Source organism: Schistocerca serialis, chromosome 2 (assembly GCF_023864345.2).
Source record: "Schistocerca serialis cubense isolate TAMUIC-IGC-003099 chromosome 2, iqSchSeri2.2, whole genome shotgun sequence".
In the NCBI taxonomy this organism is placed as follows: domain Eukaryota; kingdom Metazoa; phylum Arthropoda; class Insecta; order Orthoptera; family Acrididae; genus Schistocerca; species Schistocerca serialis.
This window is the reverse complement of record NC_064639.1, coordinates 128,228,530-128,251,036: the sequence shown is the minus strand read 5'-3', so window position 1 is coordinate 128,251,036 and position 22,507 is coordinate 128,228,530. Positions and strand designations below refer to the sequence as shown.

At 39.7% G+C, this 22,507-nt stretch overlaps 1 protein-coding gene and 1 non-coding gene across 2 annotated transcripts in view; one reads left to right on the top strand and one right to left on the bottom strand.

The window, feature by feature from the left end:
- Positions 1-22,507, bottom strand: part of LOC126456819 (uncharacterized) — a 225,449-nt gene that overhangs the window by 144,117 nt on the left and 58,825 nt on the right. The window lies entirely within an intron of this gene.
- On the top strand, positions 11,203-11,274 carry Trnaw-cca (transfer RNA tryptophan (anticodon CCA)). Its single transcript has one exon. It is a non-coding gene; the product is annotated as a tRNA-Trp (tRNA).

The window sequence follows — 22,507 nt, the reverse complement described above, 5'->3', positions numbered from 1 at the left end:
AATCACAATTAAGGTATGTGCAAAACAACACACTGTACGTGCAACAATTTGCACATCATCACTGCCTTCACCATATCATGTGCATTCTCTGTGATGCAACCTATAATTTTGTTAGTAATAACCCAAGCTGAAGTCACATTTCATAATTCCTTGGCCATGTTTTCAGATGTTTGCCAATCACACAGTTTAAAACTGGGTAGCAAATTTGACTGCAGACTGCACTCAAGAGAGTAATCTGTTAGTGAGTGTTCTCATACTGGAACAAAATGTTTCATTTACTTAATACTGTATATAGTTTTTATTTAGTAAATAAGTCATTTTCCTAAATTCTACATTCTCAGCTGCATTAAACAGTAGGTATTCCACAACAACAAGTCTTAAAATCAGTTTCCCTAGTTTGGCTCATTTGGATGAGGGCTCTGGTCTCGATACATATCATGTAATTTTTGTTTGCCTACCATGTCTAACCACAACGAACCAGTATAAGTGCTGGGAATTTCTTGCACACATTGTTCACCTTGGCGCACAGTCACTGAAATGCAGATTCCTAAACAGATGAACTGACTTCATCACTGTCTACATTCATAAACACTGGTTTAGAATAAGTTTCACTTCTTCCCTACAACATTAACTGTGAAGCTTACGCCGCAAATGTCTACACAAGAAGCGGACAGTGGCTTTCTGCCAGTTGCTTCAACGAACTTCTTGTTCTACAACAAACAGTGACCGATTGTATTCACTGTAACATTATCTCCATATATGGGTTGGTGCAGAATTTTCGATGTCACCTTCACCCCAAAAAACTTTCACTCCAATGAAAACAACCAAACTCCAGGGCACAACGCAAGGCAAATATAATTTTAAACATATATACCTACAGACATCTAACAAAATGTTAATACTGGTTGGCTGGTTTGTTTTGGGAGTAAAGGGACTAAATTGTTTGGTTATCAGTCATTAATACTGGTAAGTAATAACTAACCTACTCCGTTTTGGTGTAGGCTCTACGCTACCTATTTCGACTGCCATAGCCTATGACTGTTACTATTATTATGTTATGGAATCAGAATAATCTTAAAGGACTTCATCAAAATACAAGAGATATTAGAGGTATTAGAGATAAAGTTAGTTAACTGCTTATAGATGTTGACTCTGACATTATTGGTATGTCAGAGCACCACTTAAATAATTTGACAATTCAGAGGCTTCCTTTATCAAGATACAGATTAGCTGGCTGTTTTTCAAGGAGTTCCTTGTGGGTTGGAGGAGTGGCTACCGTATGTACGTAAAAAACAGCATTCCATTTGAGTCCATACACGTATCACAGCACTGCACAGATAGTATTTGAATGTTGCGCAGGGGCAGTTGAATTTAGTGAAACCAAACTTCTAATTGTTGTTGTTTATAGATCCCCTAACTCTGACTTCAGAGCATTTCTGCTCAAGCTAGAGAGGGTTCTTGGTTCACTTTGTAGGAAGTACCAGAAATTAGTTATATATGGCAACTTCAATATAAATTTTGTATATGATGGTGCAAGAAAAAGGATGTTGGTAGATGTCCTAAATTCATATGATCTGACGCAGACTATGTTTTTTCTAACTAGGGTGCAGGAGAACAGTAGCACAGCCACAGACAATATTTTTATTTGTTCTTCATTACTAGATGGGCATTCTTCGTAAAAGTGTGAATGACCTTCCAGACCATGATGCACAAATTTTAACACTAAAAGGCTTTTGTACTCAAAAAATGTCACATATACAGGGTGGTACAAAAAGGTATAGCCAAACTTTCAGGAAACATTCCTCAAACACAAAGAAAGAAAATATGTTATGTGGACGTGTGTCCGGAAATGCTTACTTTCCATGTTAGAGCTCATTTTATTACTTGTCTTCAAATTACATTAATCATGGAATGGAAACACACAGCAACAGAACATACCAGCGTGACTTCAAACACTTTGTTACAGGAAATGTTCAAAATTAGCGAAGATACATGCATCCACCCTCCGTCGCATGGAATCCCTGATGTGCTGATGCAGCCCTGGAGAATGGCGTATTGTATCACAGCCATCCACAATACGAACACAAAGAGTCTCTACATTTGGTACCGGGGTTGCGTAGACAAGAGCTTTCAAATGCCCCCATAAATGAAAGTAAAGAGGGTTGATGTCAGGAGAGCGTGGAGGCCATGGAATTGGTCCACCTCTACCAATCCATCGGTCACAGAAGCTGTTGTTGAGAAGCGTACGAACACTTCAACTGAAATGTGCAGGAGCTCCATTGTGCATGAACCACATGTTGTGTCGTACTTGTAAAGGCACATGTTCTAGCAGCACAGGTAGAGTATCCCGTATGAAATCATGATAATGTGCTCCATTGAGCGTAGGTGGAAGAACATGGGGCCCAATCAAGACATCACCAACAATGCCTGCCCAAACGTTCACAGAAAATCTGTGTTGATGACGTGATTGCACAATTGAGTGCGGATTCTCGTCAGCCCACACATGTTGATTGTGAAAATTTACAATTTGATCACATTGGAATGAAGCCTCATCCGTAAAGAGGACATTTGCACTGAAATGAGGATTGACACATTGTCGCAGAAGTGTACCTGTGGAGGCCAATCAGCTGCTGATAGTGCCTGCACATGCTGTACATTTTACAGAAACAACTGGTTCTCCCGTAGCACTCTCCATACAGTGACGTGGTCAACGTTACCTTGTACAGCAGCAACTTGTCTGACGGTGACATTGGGGTTATCGTCAACTGCACGAAGAATTGCCTCGTCCATTGCAGGTGTCCTCGTCATTCTAGGTCTTCCCCAGTCGCGAGTCATAGGCTGGAATGTTCTGTGCTTCCTAAGACGCCTATCAATTGCTTGGAACGTCTTCCGGTCAGGACACCTTCGTTCTGGAAATCTGTCTCGGTACAAATGTACCGCGCCACGGCTATTGCCCCATGCTAATCCATACATCAAATGGGCATCTGCCAACTCCGCATTTGTAAACATTGCACTGACTGCAAAACCATGTTCGTGATGAACACTAACCTGTTGGTGCTACGTACTGATGTGCTTGATGCTAGTACTGTAGAGCAATGAGTCGCATGTCAACACAAGCACCGAAGTCAACATTACCTTCCTTCAATTGGGCCAACTGGCAGTGAATCGAGGAAGTACAGTACATACTGACGAAACTAAAATGAGCTCTAACATGGAAATTAAGCGTTTCCGGACACATGTCCACATAACATCTTTCCTTTATTTGTGTGTGAGGAATGTATCCTGAAAGTTTGGCTGTACCTTTTTGTAACACCCTGTAGTTACAAACTATGTAGGAAAGTTAATCCAACAGCAATAGAGAGTTTTTTAAATCTCATCATGGAATAAGACTAGCAGGATGTTTATAGTGACGATAATATAGGTGATAAATATAATGCTTTCCTTAACATGTTTCTCATTCTCTTTGAGAGTTGCTTTCCATTAGAACTGCCTAAATGGGGTACTAGCAGTAGTAGCCAGCCTGGGTGTCTGACTAGTGGGATAAGGATATCATCTAGAACAAAGCGGGAATTATATCAAAATGTTAGAAATAGTCACAATCAAGCTACAGTAGCCCATTACAAACAGTACTGTAAGGTGTTTAAAATGTTATTAGGAAGGCAATGAGTATGTGTTATGCAAATCGAATGGCTAATTCACAGGATAAAATTAAAACCATATGGTCAATTGTGAAGGAAGTGTCTGGTCAGCGGCACAAGGTCAACTATATAAAGTCAGTTCATTGTAAAAATATTTCTGTTACTGATAAATCAGGTATATGTACAGCATTTAACAATAATTTTATGAGCATTGCTCATAAATTAAATAAAATTTAGTTTCTACATGGAATCATATAACATTCTTGGCAAATGCCTTTCTGAGATTGAGGTCTGAAATACTCCTCTGTGCTACAGACAATGGGGAGATTGAGCCAATAATTAAATCACTGAAGACTAAGGACTCTCATGGTTATGATGGAGTGCCTAGCAGAATATTTAAGTACTGTGCTGCACATGTTAGCCCTGTATTTAGCAATATTTGCAATTTTCCTTTAGGAATTGTCTGTTTCCTGAACGATTAAAGTACTCAGTAGTAAAGCCACTTTATAAAAAGGGAGAAAGGGATAATGTAGATAATTTTACACCTATTTCTATGCCATCAGTGTTTGCTGAAGTTGGTGAAAACGCTGTGTAAGGATAATTGATCATTGTTCGGCTTTATAAGGAGTTTAACAACTGAAAATGCTATACTATCTTTTCTCTGTGAGGTACTGTATGTTAAACAAAAGCTTTTGAATGCTAGGCATATTTTTTGATTTAATCCGGCATTTGATTGTATTGATCACAAAATATTGTTCCAAAAGTTGAACCATTGTGGAATAGGGGGAGCAGCTCACAATTGGTTCACCTCTTACTTTAGCAACAGCCAGCAAAAGGTCATTATTCACAATGTTGAGAACGGCAGTGAGGTGGGGTCTGAGTGGGGTACGGTCAAGTGGGGGGTGCCCCAGGGATCAGTGTTGGGGCCACTCCTGTTCCTGATTTATATAAATGATATGCCCTCTAGTATTACTAGTAACTCTAAAATATTTCTGTTTGCTGTTGACACTAGCTTGGTAGTAAAGGATGTTATGTGCAATATTGGCTCAGTTTGAAATAGTGCAGTTCATGACCTAAGTTCATGGCTTGGAGAAAATAAACTAATTCTAAATCACAGTAAGACTCAGTTTTTACAGTTTTAACACACAATTCAACAAAACCTGACGTTTTAATTTCACAGAATGGGCATATGATTAGTGAAACAGAACAATTAAAATTTCTAGGTGTTCAGATAGATAGTAAACCGTCATGGAAAGCCCACATTCATGATCTTGTTCAAAGATTTAATGCTGCAATTTTTACTAATCGAGCGGTATCTGAAGTAAGTGATCGTTCAACATGAAAATTAGTCTACTTTGCTTATTTTCATTCGCTTATGTCGTATGGTATTATATTTTGGGGTAACTCTTTCCCATTCTAAAAGGATATTTTTGGCTCAGAAAGGGGTGGTTCGTGCAATAAGTGGTGTAAGTTCACGAACCCTTTGTTGACCTCTGTTCACGAGTGTGGGTATTTTGACAATGGGGAAACATTCCACGTGGGAAAAATATATCTAAAAACAAAGATGATGTAACTTACCAAACGAAAGCGTTGGTATGTCGATAGACACACAAACAAACACAAACACACACACACAAAATTCAAGCTATTGCAACCAATGGTTGCTTCATCAGGAAAGAGGGAAAGAGAGGGAAAGAAGAAAGGATGTGGGTTTTAAGGAAGATGGTAAGGAGTCATTCCAATCCCGGGAGCGGAAAGACTTACCTTAGGGGGAAAAAAGGACAGGTATACACTCGCACACACACACACACACACACATATCCATCATCTGCACATATACAGACACAAACAGGCATGTGTAAAGGCATTCCTTGGGATTGGAATGACTCCTTACCCTCTCCCTTAAAACCCACATCCTTTCTTCTTTCCCTCTCCTTCCTCTTTCCTGATGAAGCAACCGTTGGTTGCGGAAGCTTGAATTTTGTGTGTGTGTTTGTGTTTGTTTGTGTGTCTATCGACATACATATATATTCCTTACTGTCATTTCTTGTTAACAGTATTAGCTTCTTCCCAAGAATGAACAGCTTTCTACTGAATGGAAAGCCTACGTGCACCCCTGCCCCCCAAACGCATTGAAGATCTCCAGATGCAGGAGAGGAAGGTTAGGTTAGTCTACTTTATTTATTTTGCTCAGGAAGTTGACCCAAATATCCATCCTAACTATCATTTATTGTTAACAATATTAGCTTATTCCCAAGAATTAGTAGCTTTCACTCAGTTAATACTAGACAGAAGTCAAACCTACATTTGGATCAGACTTCCTTAGCTCTTGTGCAGAAAGGTGTGCATTATACTGCTGCATCCATTTTCAATAAGCTACGACTTGAATTAAAAAATCTTAACAGTAAACCATGTGCTTTCAAATCAAAACTGAAGAGCATGAGTCACTCCTATTCTGTCGAGGAGTTCCTTGAAAAATTAAGCTGATTCTTGTTGTATTGTAACTTGGGGAGAATTGGAACAGCAAGTTAAATTTTTGCTGAAAATTAATATAAAAAAATTGTACTATAATTTTGAAATTTTAAATACAGCATCTCTAGTCCTTACTACAGGAATTTGTTACATGAATGAAAATGCTGTACCATAACCCTGCTTCAAATTTTGATCTGAATTGTGTTCCAAATCACCCCAAGACTTGAGGTGATTTGGAACACTGCATATATTGAACAGTAGTTGCATTTGAAACATGTGATGAGGTGAATTGGAACATGTGAAACACATCTAACAAGCATTTTACTAAGGAAAATGCATTTATACTACCTCAACTTTGTATTAATTATTGCCAATTAATATTTTTTATATTAGCGACCAGCTTTATTAACCATTAAATCTCTGAGCTTACAAATGCTTTTCTAAGACAATGATGTTACAAAAAACAAATCATATCATTCATTACTTAATACAACACTTTACATTACATGATGTCAATGCCTTGAAGAGTTTTAAATATCATTCTACCTTGTTGGAAATCAATTCCTTGCACCTTCATCACAACTTGTGCTTTTGACACCACATAGATGTCTACAACATCGGGAAAAAGTACTCTTGTTTCTCGCTAATTTTCTTCCTCATGAAATTAACTTGAATGTCGTTATGCAGCTCCACATCCTCAATCCTTCCTACATATAATTTTGAATGGTTAGTCTCTGTAACAGGAAACTTAACCAAAACAAAATCGTTTATGGCTGGTGTCATTGGAGGTGCCTCAGAAGGTCCAGGTCCATATTCCTCTTCAGTTGTTTCCTCAGATATTACAGTTTCTTGCTCCAAAACTTTGGGATCATCAGCTTCCTTCTCCTTGCTGTCATCTATAATATTGTCTGAAATTTCTGTCTGTGACATGACACTTTTCCCAGGGAGAACTTCCAGTTTTCTACCACGAGCTTTTTTGGGTTGGGAATTAACAGATCCATAATGAACATCTTTCAAGTGTTCCACAAAGGCTTCAGACCATACCTGCATTGCGTGGCCTGCTTCATTTTCCAAACTACTAACAAGTAAGAGAGAGATAAACTTTCCTGGATTGAAAGGTATGATACCAGAAGCACGAAATCCTGCAATAGCATTGTCTCAAATTTTCTCACCCATGTAGTGAAATGATGCTGGCAACAATCAGAGCAAAATGCCTTGGACCTTTGGAGGTGACAGAGTGCCGCCTCTAATTGACATACCATGGACTCCTATGACTCGGCAAACGAATGGTAAAGAGATTGGGAGCTATTAATATCAATGGGGGCTACTCTGGGAAGAAGGTAGAGCTGACAAACGCTGCAAGTAAGATGGGTTTGGACGTTTTAGCTGTTAGTGACATTCGGGTAAGGGGTGAGAAAGAAGAGGAAGCGGGAGAATACAAGGTCTACCTGTCAGGAGTCAAAGCAGGAATAGCACAATGGGGTGTAGGGCTTTACATCAGGAAAGAAATGGAACCCAGAGTAGTTGCAATAAGGTATGTAAATGAATGACTGATGTGGATAGATTTGACAGTGTCTAGGAAGAAAATTAGGATTGTGTCAGTATATTCGCATTGTGAAGGGACAGATCAAGATAAGATGGATAGTTTTTAGATGCACTCAGTGATGTAGTTGTTAGAGTAAAGGACAAGGACAGTTTTCTGCACATGGGTGATTTTAATGCCAGGATTGGAAATCGAACAGAAGGGTATGAAAAGGTTATGGGTAAATTTGGAGAGGATAGCTGCATCAAACCAGTCTCAGGACTGAAGACCACAACAACAACAACATGGCTGCCAAGAGGAATGGGAAACAACTCTTGGATTTCTGTGCCAGTATGGGCTTAGTATTACAAACTCTTTTTTAAACATAAGAACATTCACCAGTATACTTGGGAAGGCAGGGGAACCAGATCTGTCATTGACTATATAATAACTGATCAGGAATTGAGGAAGGCCTTGAGGGACACACGTATATTCAGGGGATTCTTTGATGACACTGATCACTATTTAATCTGCACTGAAATTGGCCTTGTGAGGCTGAAAGTGCGGGAGGTCATGTCTATATGTAGGAGGATAAGAGTGGAGAAACTTCAGGATAAGGAAATCAGGCACAAGTACATAACAGTGATCTCAGAAAGGTACCAGTTAGTTGAATGCAATCAATTACAGTCATTGGAAAAGGAATGGACAAGGTACAGGGACACAGTACTAGAAGTGGCTAAAGAATGTCTTGGAACAGTAGTGTGTAAAGGTAGGATGAAGCAAACAGCTTGGTGGAATGACACATTCAAGGCAGCCTGTAAAAGGAAAAACAAGGCGTATCAAAAATGGCTACATACTAGAACTCAGGTAGACAGAGAAAGTTATGTTGAAGAAAGAAACAAAGCCAAACAGATAATTGCAGCACCCAAGAAGAAATCTTGGGAAGACTTTGGAAGCAGGTTGGAGACTTTGGGTCAAGCTGCTGGAAAACCATTCTGGAGCGTAATTAGCAGTCTTCAAAAGGGAGGTAAGAAGGAAATGACAAGGTCAGGTCAGGAAAACTGCTGGTGAATCCTGTTGATGCCTTGGGCAGATGGAGGGAATATTTTGAAGAGTTGCACAATGTAGGTGAAAATACGAACAGTAATGTTTCAGATTTCGATGTACAATGGGATAGGAATGATGATGGAAATAGGATCACATTTGAGGAAGTGGAGAATCAATAGATTGCAGTGCAACAAAGCGGCTGGTGTGGATGAAATTAAGTCAGAACCCATCAGATACAGTGGAATGTCAGGTCTTAAATGGCTACACAGGATAGTTGAAATAGCGTGGGAGTCGGGACAGGTTCCATCAGACTGGATGAATGCAGTAATCACACCAATCTTTAAACATGGAAACAGAAAAGACTGTAACAATTACAGAGGTATCTTTTTAATCAGCGTTGTGTGTAAAATCTTCTCAGGTATTGTTGAAAGGAAAGTGCGAGTATTGAAAAGACTGTAACAATTACAGAGGTATCTTTTTAATCAGCGTTGTGTGTAAAATCTTCTCAGGTATTGTTGAAAGGAAAGTGCGAGTATTAGTTGAGGACAAATTGGATGAAAATCAATGTGGGTTTAGGCCTCTTAGACGTTGTCAGGACCAGATCTTTAGCTTACGGCAAATAATGGAGAAGTGTTACAAGTGGAACAGAGAATTGAATCTATGCTTTATAGATCTAGAAAAGGCATATGACCGGGTTCCTAGGAGGAAGTTAGTGTCTGTTCTACGAGATTATGGAATAGGAGGCAAACTTTTGCAAGCAATTAAAGGTCTTTACATAGATAGTTAGACAGCAGTTAGAGTTGACGGTAAATTGAGTTCATGGTTCAGAGTAGTTACAGGGGTGAGACAAGGCTGCAACCTGTCTCCACTGTTGTTCATATTATTTATGGATCACATGTTGAAAACAATAGACTGGCTGGGTGAGATTAAGATACGTGAACACAAAATAAGCAGTCTCGCATATGCGGATGACTTAGTTGTGATGGCAGATTCGATTGAAAGTTTGCAAAGTAATATTTCAGAGCTAGATCAGAAATGTAAGGACTATGGTATGAAGATTAGCATCTCCAAAACGAAAGTAATGTCAGTGGGAAAGAGATGTAAACGGATTGAGTGCCAAATAGGAGGAACAAAGTTAGAACAGGTGGATGGTTTCAAGTACTTAGGATGCATATTCTCACAGGATGGCAACATAGTGAAAGAACTGGAAGCGAGGTGTAGCAAAGCTAATGCAGTGAGAGCTCAGCTACGATCTTCTCTCTCCTGCAAGAAGGAAGTCAGTACCAAGACTAATTTATCTGTGCACCGTTCAATCTTTTGACCAACTTCGTTGTATGGGAGCGAAAGCTTGGTGGATTCAGGTTACCTTATCAATAAGGTTGAGGTTACGGATATGAAAGTAGCTAGGATGATTGCAGGTACTAGTAGATGGGAACAATGGCAGGAGTGTGTCCACAATGAGGAAATCAAAGAAAAACTGGGAATGAACTCTATAGAGATAGCAGTCAGGCCAAACAGGCTTAGATGGTGGGGTCATGTTACACGCATGGGAGAAGCAAGGTTACCCAAGAGACTCATGGGTTCAGCAGTAGAGGGTAGGAGAAGGTACCTGGATCCGGTTAAGAATGATTTTGAAGTAACAGGCTTAACATCAGCAGAGCCACCAATGTTAGCACTGAATAGGGGATGATGGAGGAATTTTATAAGGGGGGGGGGGGACTATGCTCCAGACTGATCGCTGAAAGGCATACTCAGTTTTAAATGATGATGATGATGATCATGAAGATGATGATGATATAGTAAAATGTCTCCTTCAATGTCTTAGAGAAGTCGCTTTTCGGAAGGACACCCCTATTGCCTTTCTTCCAATCAGTCAAAGCTTTTCGCCAAGCTGAGAAAGAATGCCACGTCTAGAGGTTGGCAGATGTGTGTTGCATTTGACGGGAGCAACACAAACTTAATATTCTCGTTCTCACATTGGGAAACTACAAACAAGGAAATGTGGCTTGAGAGACTGTCTCCTAACAGGACTTGATTGTGTTTACTTAAACTTATGGACTGACTTTTGTCGGGTCCGTAAACATTTTATTTTTATCTGTTATTATTTTTATGTTGTAATTTCATGAACTGACACGTTCCATGACCTTGGAGATTTGTTCCTCAATTTTGTCCTACGGAACTTGACGCGTAAATAAATAACTAAGAAACAATTGTAGAATCCTGAACCCCTACGAACACTGGACTGCTATAAGAGCAGCTCATAATGGAATTATTCTCCGTTAGGTTCAGTGTCTTGAGAGCTTCTATGTATATCAAATTATACCTGAGCACCGCAAAGATTTCCACCATTTGGAAACAAGTTATAGCCGATCGACATTTCAACTTCAAGCGTCATCTTTGGCATTGCCGCTATTTCATTTAACAATGTTTAACTTTATTTTAAAAAATGATATATATTTCAGTACGCATTTTTTAAGAGTGTTTTTCGAGTATATTTGACCATATTGTCTCGAACTTTCATGTGACTCCGTGGCGCAACGGTAGCGCGTCTGACTCCAGATCAGAAGGTTGCGTGTTCAAATCACGTCGGGGTCAAAATATTTTTGTTATTTCCAGATTCTACAATTATAATGTACGTAATTGATTACGAACAAATCTGACATAATATCGGTTCTACTACTTTTCACTCAGTACGGTACTTCAAAAAAATTTTTTAAAAATAGAATCTGCTGTTTGTTCATGTAATAGTGGAAATGCATGGTTAGGAAAGGTTTGTATACCATCACTAAAATGAGCAATGAAAGCATACTATAAAATGAAAAAATATATACTAGTGAAAGTGTACTGGCCCCTATTAGTGGATGTGTGCAGTAGAAGATTATTGATGGTGCGTTGGGCATGGATTTAATTGTCGTCAGTTGGTTAATGTTACGGTATACAGCAGTGCAGCTATGTTTGAATTAGTTAAGAACTGTATGATATTATGTACGATGCTCGCGTAACGATAGGCCACAGTGGACGCGACTGAATGGTAAAGGCAAAGTACCATAATATAACATACAGAGATGTTCAGATTTATCTTAGCTTATGCGAGGCTTGTTTACAAAAAACAAAAGGGTCAGGAGAAAGGAGTAGTAGTGGGATCCATGTTGTTCAAGGAATTAAATTCCAGATGTCAACCTGATCTCATTGACTTAACAACTGCCTCCAAATGGAGACTATAAATTCACTAAATTCGTTGTTCTCAGCCCACTATAGTCCAAAACAGATGAGGAGATATGCGATATTACTGATATTTTTACGTTGTTAGGCGCTCCCTTAGACTTGAGGAATGGTCGAGAGTTCGTCACCAAAGTAATGAGCATTTTAACTGAACTACAGCCCAGTTTTAAGATTGTGCACGGTAAACCTAGGCATGGGCCGAGCCAAGGCAGTGTAGAGCGAGCGCAACACCACGGAATGGAGCTGTGCACTAAGATTTGTTCACTTAACGAAGAACAGCACTGTACATTTTGGAATTAAAACGCCCCCATACAAAGCGGTGTTTGGACGCACTCCTAAATATGGTATGTCTTCATCGAGTTTATCTCCTGAAGCAATGGCGAACGTTCACGCTGAGGACGACCTTGAAAATATAATTAATCAAGTGAGTGTTAGCACTGAGAAAGGAACTGAAAAGTTGCAGGCCAATGGTCATAGTAAATCTCCAGTGCAAGAGGGCAACACAGAAGAGGAACGGAGGTTGAGAACAGAGAAAAAGTGTGTTCCAGACAATAATGGACAATACTTGACTGATTCAGAGGCGTCACCTCGTGATATTAAAAAACACAGGACTGAGACGTACAAGTGCTTAGAAGAATAAGCACAAAGACTGCAGCAGAGCTCAGACTGTCGTTTGCTACCTGTGGAAGGGGGATGTACAGACTGAGTTCCAGTTCCGGACTTGATTGAGGAAGAGGAGATTCAAGGTCGACATTGGGTGCCGTTCTCTAGACAACGGGTGATGGCTTCTACCGAATCGGGATGTGAGATGATGTGCCACGCCGGCTCCATGCAAGATAATAAATGGATTGTTTTTAAATATACGAGATGCGACTGTGACTATGACTGCGACAGTTTATTTTAGGTCCCATTTCAGTACTTGCCCTGCAATAATCTCAGAGGAGGAATTACAACAAAGAAAACTGTTGCTCTAAGGGCAGTTGCGATGATGGCAAGCGGCCAGGGATTCTTCGATTGCAACTGCCGGTATAAATGTCAGACTCTGAGATGCTTTTGCAAAAGAAAAATATGTTGTGCAACTCTAAGTGCAGTGGCGCATGTCCCTTACTGCAACAAATGACAATGTTTTCAAACTGCAGCAAATAAAATGAAAGTTTCGAAATATGATTGTGGTTTCTTATTTCAGCAATATGAAATTGTATATAATATGACTATGTATTCAGACTGCAACTCGCAAAATGCAGATTTCGACATATGACTGCGTATTGTTATTGCAGCAACATGAAATTTTATATGACTGTGTTCAAATTGCAGCTCACAAAATGCAACTTTCGAAATATGATTATATTTTCTTATTGCAACTATAGTCCACATCAGTTACCTCTTGGCATCGAAAACAAAGGCTACCTTCACTAGGGATTCCCCCCCCCCTCCCCCCCCCCCCCTTGAACCATGGACCTTGCCGTTGGTGGGGAGGCTTCTGTGCCGTACCGTAGGTGCAACAACAACAGACGAATATCTGTGAGAGAGCAGACAAACGTGTGGATCCTGAAGAGGGGCTGCAGCCAATTCAGTAGTTGCAGGGGCAACAGTCTGGATGATTGATTGATCTGACCTTGTAACACTAACGAAAACAGCCTTGCTGTGCTGGTACTACGAGCGGCTGAAAGCAAGGGGAAACTACAGCCGTAATTTTTCCCGAGGGCATGCAGCTTTACTGTATGGTTAAATGATGATGGTGTCCTCTTGGGTAAAATATTCCGGAGGTAAAATAGTCCCCCATTCGGATCACCGGGCAGGGACTACTCAGGAGGACGTAGTTATCAGGAGAAAGAAAACTGGAGTCTACAGGTCGGAGGGTGGAATGTCAGATCCCTTAATCGGGCAGGTAGGTTACAAAATTTAAAAAGAGAAATGGATACGTTGAAGTTAGATATAGTGGGAATTAGCGAAGTTCGGTGGCAGGAGGAACAAGACTTTTGGTCAGGTGAATACAGGGTTATAAATACAAAATCAAATAGGGGTAATGCAGGAGTGCGGGTAAGCTACTACAAACAGGTTAGTGAACTACTTATTGTGTAGATGGATACGAACCCCACAGACTTAGAGAAGGCTTTTGACAATGTTGACTGGAATACTCTCTTTCAAATTCTAATGGTGGCAGGAGTAAAATACAGGGAGCGAAAGGCTTTACACTTTGTACAGAACCAGATGTCAGTTATAATAGTCGAGGGACATGAAAGGGAAGCAATGGTTGGGAAGGAAGTGAGACAGAGTTGTATCCTCTCCCCAATGTTAATCAATCTGTATATTGAGCAAGCAGTAAAGGAAACAAAAGAAAAATTCGGAGTAGGTATTAAAGTCCACGGAGAAGAAATAAAAACGTTGAGGTTCGCCGATGACATTGTAATTCTGTCAGAGACAGCAAAGGACTTGGAAGAGCAGCTGAATGGAATGGACAGTGTCTGAAAGGAGGGTATAAGATGAACGTCAACAAAAGCAAAACGAGGTTAATGGAATGTAGTCGAACTAAATCGGTTGATGCTGAGGGTATTAGATTAAGAAATGAGATGCTTGAAGTAGTAAATGAGTTTTGCTATTTGGGGAGCAAAATAACTCATGATGGTCGAAGTAGAGAGGATATAAAATGTAGACTGGCAATGGAAAGAAAAGCGTTTCTGAAGAAGAGAAATTTGTTAACATCGAGTATAGATTTAAGGGTCAGGAAGTCGTTTCTGAAAGTATTTGTATGGAGTGTAGCCATGTATGGAAGTGAAACATGGACGATAAATAGTTTGGACAAGAAGAGAATAGAAGCTTTCGAAATGTGGTGCTACAGAAGAATGCTGAAGATTAGATGGATAGATCACATAAGTAATGAGAAGGTATTGAAGAGAATTGGGGAGGAGTATGTGGCACAACTTGACTAGAGGAAGGGATCGGTTGGTAGGACATGTTCTGAGGCATCAAGGGATCACCAATTTAGTATTGGAGGGCAGCGTGGAGGGTAAAAACCGTAGAGGGAAACCAAGAGATGAATACACGAAGCAGATTCAGAAGGATGTAGGCTGTAGTACGTACTGGGAGATGAAGCAGCTTGCACAGGATAGTGGATCATGGAGAGCTGCATCAAACCAGTCTCAGGACTGAAGACCACAACAACAACAACAACACTAGCAATGGTGCACTTCCCCTAGTGAATGTGTGTTGTTTGGCAAAACTGGAATCAACAATTCTCTTTCATTAAAGGGCTCAACGAAGATACACCATTACCAGTGATGGTATACCTCCATAAAACTTCAACTTCTGCTATAAAATACACATAAGTAAGTCGGCAGAAAAGATATTGTAATGTGAATGGTGAACCTAAAACAGAAATAGCTTCTACAGTCACAAAATAATCCTGCTAGCTGAGATCCTGCCTTGTTCCAGCGTGTTAACTGGCCAGCACGATTTCCCAATACTTTTCTTGAACTTCCTATACGCAACAGTAAGTAGCCTACCACAACACGAACCCAGGCCAGGTAATTATTTGGCGAACTGATAAGAATAATTCGTGTTGTACGCTGATATTGTAGCATTTTCAAGATTGATATTTTTATGTTAAACAAAGCATTTACTATTACCGACGTTTTTATGCATGTGAAACCTGGGCGATTAGTGGGTTACCTGGGAAGAAATATTATATTTTTTGCAAGAATTTTTTGGTGGAATCAGAATGTGCATGGAAGGTGGTCGTGAAAAAAATGGTAACGACTCAAATGGAGTGTAATGCCCCCAGGGCAGTACCACTCTATAGTTCTTGTCAAAGTGGATGGAATGCATTTCGAGCAGTTTGTTTTTAGTACTAGAATAATGAAACCAAATAGTGTACAATCTGGTAAGTTTACTAGATTCCCTGTACACCTGATTATCATGTTAGTGCGAGGACACTGGTGAAGCCAGCACGATGTTTTTAAAATGTGTAATTCCTTAAAGAAAATAAAACATGAAATTTGTAAGAAGGTTCAATCAATCATACATTTGTGTTTCATTTATATGACTCTGAAGAAGAGCCTTCAGCCACTGCCAAAGAACGAATAAACAAATACAAAGAAATGTAACCCCAGTGTCTATCATATGATGGAGTTGATACAACTGTGCTATCTGAACACATCTCAGAGACTGACTCAAAGCATTGGATCTATTTACCAAGCTAAAAGCAAATATCTCAAAGAATCAATCTGATACTGCTTTTGTTCTCTTCCGATGTCTAGCAAACATATTCCACTTTTAGATGATTTAGTTCGACCAGCAGAAGGCGCTGATTCAACAGGCGTCGCCTATTGAGGGTAAGAACTGTCCGTCCGAACCCTGGTGAACAACGTACTTATATATATATTATGGCTGATTGTGAGATTATTTGTACTGCTTGTCTGCAATGACTCTCACATTTGTCGTAATATCCGCACTTCGAAATTCTCTGCGAGTGCACGTCTTAAAATACGAAAACTACTTTTCAAGACATGGAGACGCTTTTCTGCTTTATACTCTTATTTTTCAATATTAGATGCTATGTATACCATGAATTACTCGCATCTCTAATTGAAGAAAACATTAATCAGAAATCTGCCTCAAAAGCACTGTCTCTATGACATATGAAGGGAGATATTACATGCACCGTAGGTTCCTTTTTTGTTTAAATGCGCTTAAGTAACTATAATTTCTTCTATTGACGATAATTTTTACATACGAGACAAAAACCTTATGATCTGTGCTATCCCACTTATCTTCCAGAGGAATAAAATAATTTTACAGTAGCATATCTTGATATAGTTTAGTTTTGCAGCTGGCATTGTCCACTTTCCTGTGTCAGACACATAAAAATTCGGACTTCATTAACGACAACAAATTTATCGAAAGACTATGTATGCCTGCCGAAAATCAATGTACTTCCTCACATTACTCAACGTCATGCAGCGATGCTTGGCAATTTCCAATGTCATGAAGAGACTGTTCAACAAAGTTGCTTACGAATGCTTTACTATCCTTCGCCAACAATGAAATGTAAGTACTAGAGATATATAATTATTGTCGTACTGTACGGATGTATTAGGCTGGTGCGCAAGTTCGTAGCGTTTTTGCTTTGCATGTTGGTATTCCGGTTGCTATGGGTTTACTTATCGATTGACAATTTTTATAAGACTTTACATTTTGTCATTTGGAGATAGTGAGTGAAACTATGGACGCTAGAAAATGGAGTGTCAAGTGGAGAAATCGGAACATTTTCGACGTATCTTGTGTTTTGAGTTCAATAGAGAGTTAAAAGCAGCGAGAAGCATTTGTGCTGTGTATGCCGATAATGCCAATTCACAGAGCACGGTAAGAAAATGGTTTTCTCGCTTTAAGGAGGATCGTTTTCTCATTAGTGACACTCCACACTCAGGAAAACCTTCTAGGCTTGATGAAGATCGTTTAAACGGCATTAATGCACAATGATCTATGCCACAGTAATCCAGAACTGGCAAATGTGATGAAATGGGCTCATTCTACCATCGTGTGACATTTGCATGCAACGGGGAAGGTTCAAAAATCAGGTGTATGGTAACCGCATACTTTTCGCCAAAATCACGAAAGTCAGCGGGTCACTACATGTGCGTCTCTGCCTGCTCGTCGTCAATTGGCTCGTGAATAACACCGACCATTCCTATCCTGTTATCGTTACTGGTGGCGAGAAATGAAGTCTTTGTGCTATCATAAGGAAAAGAAAGGAGTGGCTGAGCCCAAACAAACGAGCAATTTCCGTGCAAAGAACTGTGCCCATCCACAGAAGATAATGTCATGCATCTGGTGGAACAACAACGCTGTGGTGTTCTACGAACTGCTTCTCAGAGGTGTAACCACCGATGCTGACATATAGTCAACAACCGTGACGGCCTGCAGAGGCATTCCAAGAACAACGACCAGGAAGACTGTGTGAAGTGATGCTACTCCCTGATAACGCCCGACCACATTCTGCTAGACTCACAAAAAACACTGTTCAGGAGTTGGGCAGGGAAGTCAGTCTGTACCCACCTTATTCATCTAAACTTGCTCCCTCAGGTTTTCACTTTTCCGTTCTCTATCGAACAACCTTCAAGGAGCTTCTGGGTGCGCTCCGAACAACGATCGACGAGTTCTTCACTTCAAAACCATGTGATTATTACAGTCGCAGAATCAAAAATTTACCCCAGTCTTAGCAAACTGTTGTGTAAATAGTGAAGAAGAATATATTACTGATGACTGAAGCCTATGTTACGTGTATCTGTTGTGTTTATTAAACCTACGGAAAAATGCTAAGAGCTTTTGCACCAACCAATTGTAATAGCAAAGACGACCACTCTGGCCTTAGACGGGCCAATCAGGACCGAACGAAAGGCGTGTCCTCCTCAGTCAAGGACATTACTTGAATGCGATATGGAGGGGCATGGTGTCAGCTTACTACCCTCCATTTCGTAGTCGGCTTTGCAGACGTTGGAGCCACTCCTTTTTTTCGCCCGAGCAGCTCCTCAGTTGGCTTCGGCTGAGTCGACACCGTTTCATTCCTCCAACCACGTGAACTCCCTGGCAGTACCGGGAAGTGGTATCCTCTGCATGGCAATCATCTACTCTGACCAATCAGCTGCGGATCCGGATGTGTGGACATAGTGGGGCTAGATAAAAATGTGGGAACACATTGGCATTGCTGTGTTACAGATTTACGCAGTTATACTGAACACGATACGTAACTGTTTTGTAGTTTCCACGTTATAAGAGTACCTCATCCTCCATCCTTCTCAATAATGGAGCAGTCTGCAGATGCCAAACTTTTCTCAATGAATTGCGGTCCGAATTCTCAGATATGTAAACCAAGCAGTGCGTTGGTAACTAAAATGGTTTGGAATGAGTTTTGTATCAACGATCATGTTATCAATATCTATGTGGTGTGGGTACTGTAAGACCTTCGGTAGACACCATCAGATTATTTGACTTGTCGCTCTAACGAAGTAGGCAAATGTCAGCAATATGTCTCGTGGTCTTTTTGTGGCGTGTTTATCGTCTGCCAACTTTAAACAGAACTTGATTAATTTTCACACACATTTATTAAAATAATAAAAAGCATAGACCTTACGTAACTTGATTCTGGATGCTGTTTACAATTGACAATATGAAGTTCATTTGGTCTTGGTACGTTAATCTTATTCTCACATATCTGTGATACTTGACAAAGTGTCTATTCATTTATCTTCATGGCTATGTACAAGAATATGGTAATCTTATTAGGCACAGATTGAAACTTGGCTACAGACTAATGTAGTCTGGTACAGAGTGGTGCAGACAAATGTAGACTGACTAATCGAAGGTCTGTACACTCGTTATAATACCTTGCGCGTTCAGGTATCACTGCGCGAGTGTGATCCGCGAGGAGAAAAGGTTCTACGTTAGCAGCAATTTCATTGGCTGCGTTACATATTAACACGCGGATCGGCGGAAGCAGAATTTGGTCCATCTCTAAGACAGCGCCATCTCGTAGTGCGGAGACGGACGAGCGCTGCGCCTGCGCTGTTGTGCTTAGCGGGGCGCGCTCTAGTGGGAAAGTTGTGTACGCGCTGACTACGGGGAACTATGTACACAACAATCTAGAACAATTTTAACAATGTCGAAATATTATTTACGGCAAAAGTCACCTCAATTCTTTATTCGCATTTTTTCTGAACTTCTACGACCAATACACAGAGTATATTCCAGACAAAAAAAGATTAGGCATTGAAGAGCCCTACCACATCTACGTCAGAAGTACGACTATTTGGGGCATCAAGAGAAATTTGTGACTGGATTGAGATTTTTTGGTAGGGAGGACGCAGCGTGTTACCTCGGCAGATGTAGAAGGAACTTCAGGTGTGCCCCAGGCAAGTGTGTTGAGACCCTTGCTGCTCATGTTACATATTAATGACCTTGCTGACAATATTTATAGTAACCTTACACTTTTTGGAGATGATACATTTATCTACCGTGAAGTACTGTGTGAATGAATCTATACTTGAGAATGCCTGCTTACGAAGTTCCAAGAACTAGCTTTAAATGATGACTCTAGGAATATAGTACAACCCATAGTTATCACTCAAACAAGATTCGATTAACTCCAGCACAAACATAAGCATTTAAACAACCATTCTTCCCGCGCCCAATATCTAAATGGAACGGTAAGAAACCCTAATAACTGATACAATAGGACGTACTGTCTGCCATGCACTTCACAGTAGTTTGCGGAGTGTAGATGTAAATTTATTGGCTGTTAATGAAAGGAAAGTCATCGAAGCTGTTAGATGTGTAACACAATGTGCGTCTTTCTCTCACCTGAACTATCTCCAACAATGGGTTTTATGCAGATTAGAATACCATTTAATTAATTAATTAATCAATTCTTTAAAAGATATTACAGAAGGCTCAACACGCATATATTGGCTTCGTCGACTTCGAAGAGGTATTTGACAGGCTAGACTGGCGACAGCTTTTTGAGACGCTGAGAGAGAATGGCATAAAGTGTACGGTCGGAAGAGTAGTGCAGACACAGCTTAAAGAAGAGGTGAGTATGATAAGATATGGAGAACATCAATAAAAGCTGATTCATCAGGATAGACGTCAGGACTGCTAACTCGCTCCTGTCTTCTTCAATGGGTATATTCAGAGTGCCATACATGAAGTTAGGGAGAAACTAGGAACTACAGGAGGAATTTAATTCACGGCAAGAAAACAGACATGTTGAGGTTCGTTGATTATGTCGCAGTGTTATGAGAAAGTGCGGTGCTGTCCCAAATGGAAACAAGCATCAGCTCTTTTACAGCATAAAAATTAATAAAGGTAAAACAAAAAACTTGATAGTGAATAGACAAAAGACTTTGCGCAATGCTCACTTAGCAATGAGCGATTGGAGACCATAGAACCCTTTACCTATCTAGGAAGTAAAATCAGACGTAAGTTCAAGCAAGGATATTTCAAGCTGAATCAACAAGGAAAAATCTGCTTTCAACATGAGAAGAAATCTTTTCACATGCCGCTGCAGTGACAAACATCTCAGGCAAGAACACTCGAAGACGTTTCTTTGCTGCTGTACGGAAATGAAATATGGACACTTGGAGTAGCAGAAAAACGCAAACTAATAGCTTTCGAGATGTGGTGCTACTGCAGAATGCTCAAGATTTCCTGGGCAGACAAAATATCAACCGGAGAAGTGCTCCACAGAGTGGAGGAAGAGAAGTGATGTGTCTTGAAGCTTATCCTACACAGAGGGGACACATGTGTGGGCCATCTGCTCAGAGACGATTGTAGGGATGGGAAAAACCGACCAGTTAAAATCGATACCGATATTTTAGTTCTGAATCAGTTTCTTTAAATATTTGTTTGGTCTCCGTTATAAGACATTTTTCACTAATAACTGGATAAAAAAGGCGGTATATTGATTTGCCATAGCTAAAATCCTTTACTACCCAGAAATAGTGGTTCTTTCGTTTTTTGATTTTGCTTCTTTTTTTTTTTGGGGGGGGGGGGGGAGAGACTAAAATGTGTACGCCAGTCTTGCCATTTGTAGCCCAAAAATATTTATTTTTGGTAGGAAATCATGTGGGTTCTGACAGATTGATGTCGTCTTTGAATAACAATGTTTCTGATGATTGGAATCGGCTACCTTATACAGATCAACGCATTATACAACAAGTATTTATGAACAGATTGGAAATAAATATTGATCAATAAATTTACTCATTATTAAAATTTTAAGTATTATCAGTAAATGTTCTCGTTCAATGTTATATTTTAATTACTATGGTATCTAAATTTTTCATCTGAAATTTTTGAAGGAGCAAATTTATTTTCATCAGCAGAAAACTAATTCAATTCAAGCTCATATTAAAAAGTAAATAAATATATTTCACTACAAAACCGATTTATGATTGGAAACAATTAAAGAAAAAGAATGCAACAAATTTTACACAAAGGCTTTTCAATTGTCTGCCATTTCTATGAAATAATAAATTACAAATCTGACAATGACAACAGTAATAAATTAAAAATTCAACTATTCGATCATAGCATATAATAAAAATAGAAAATAGGTGACCTGCTGCCTGTGTCTACATAATATGCCTTATAGCCTTTAGGAACGACCAACTCAACACGAAAAATAGAATTTTCCAAGCTTAGTTTTCACCCTTTAGCACCGACTATTCTTAATGCCCAAATAGAGGTATTATCATCGATTACAATATGATTTTTGAGGGTGTCAGAAATTAGAATCAGTAGGATAATAATGGTGATTCTTTTTAAGTAGTCACCACCTAATTAGTTTTCGAGAACTGTGAACAGTGAACTGTGGACCGATTAAGTTTTCTTTTATTTACCTACTTTATTCGAAATTTTGATTCAAGATATCTTGAAATGCATAGTGCAACAACCTGAGGAAGTCTTAGAACTTTTGAGGCTTTGTTCGATGTCTACGTTAATTCTTGGAAACAATAGCAATAAAAAACCGAAAATCGGCTGCTTCAGAAACCGGTTATTTCGAGCAGTTTTAACAGTCACGTTAAACTGGAGACGACGCAAACTGGTATAA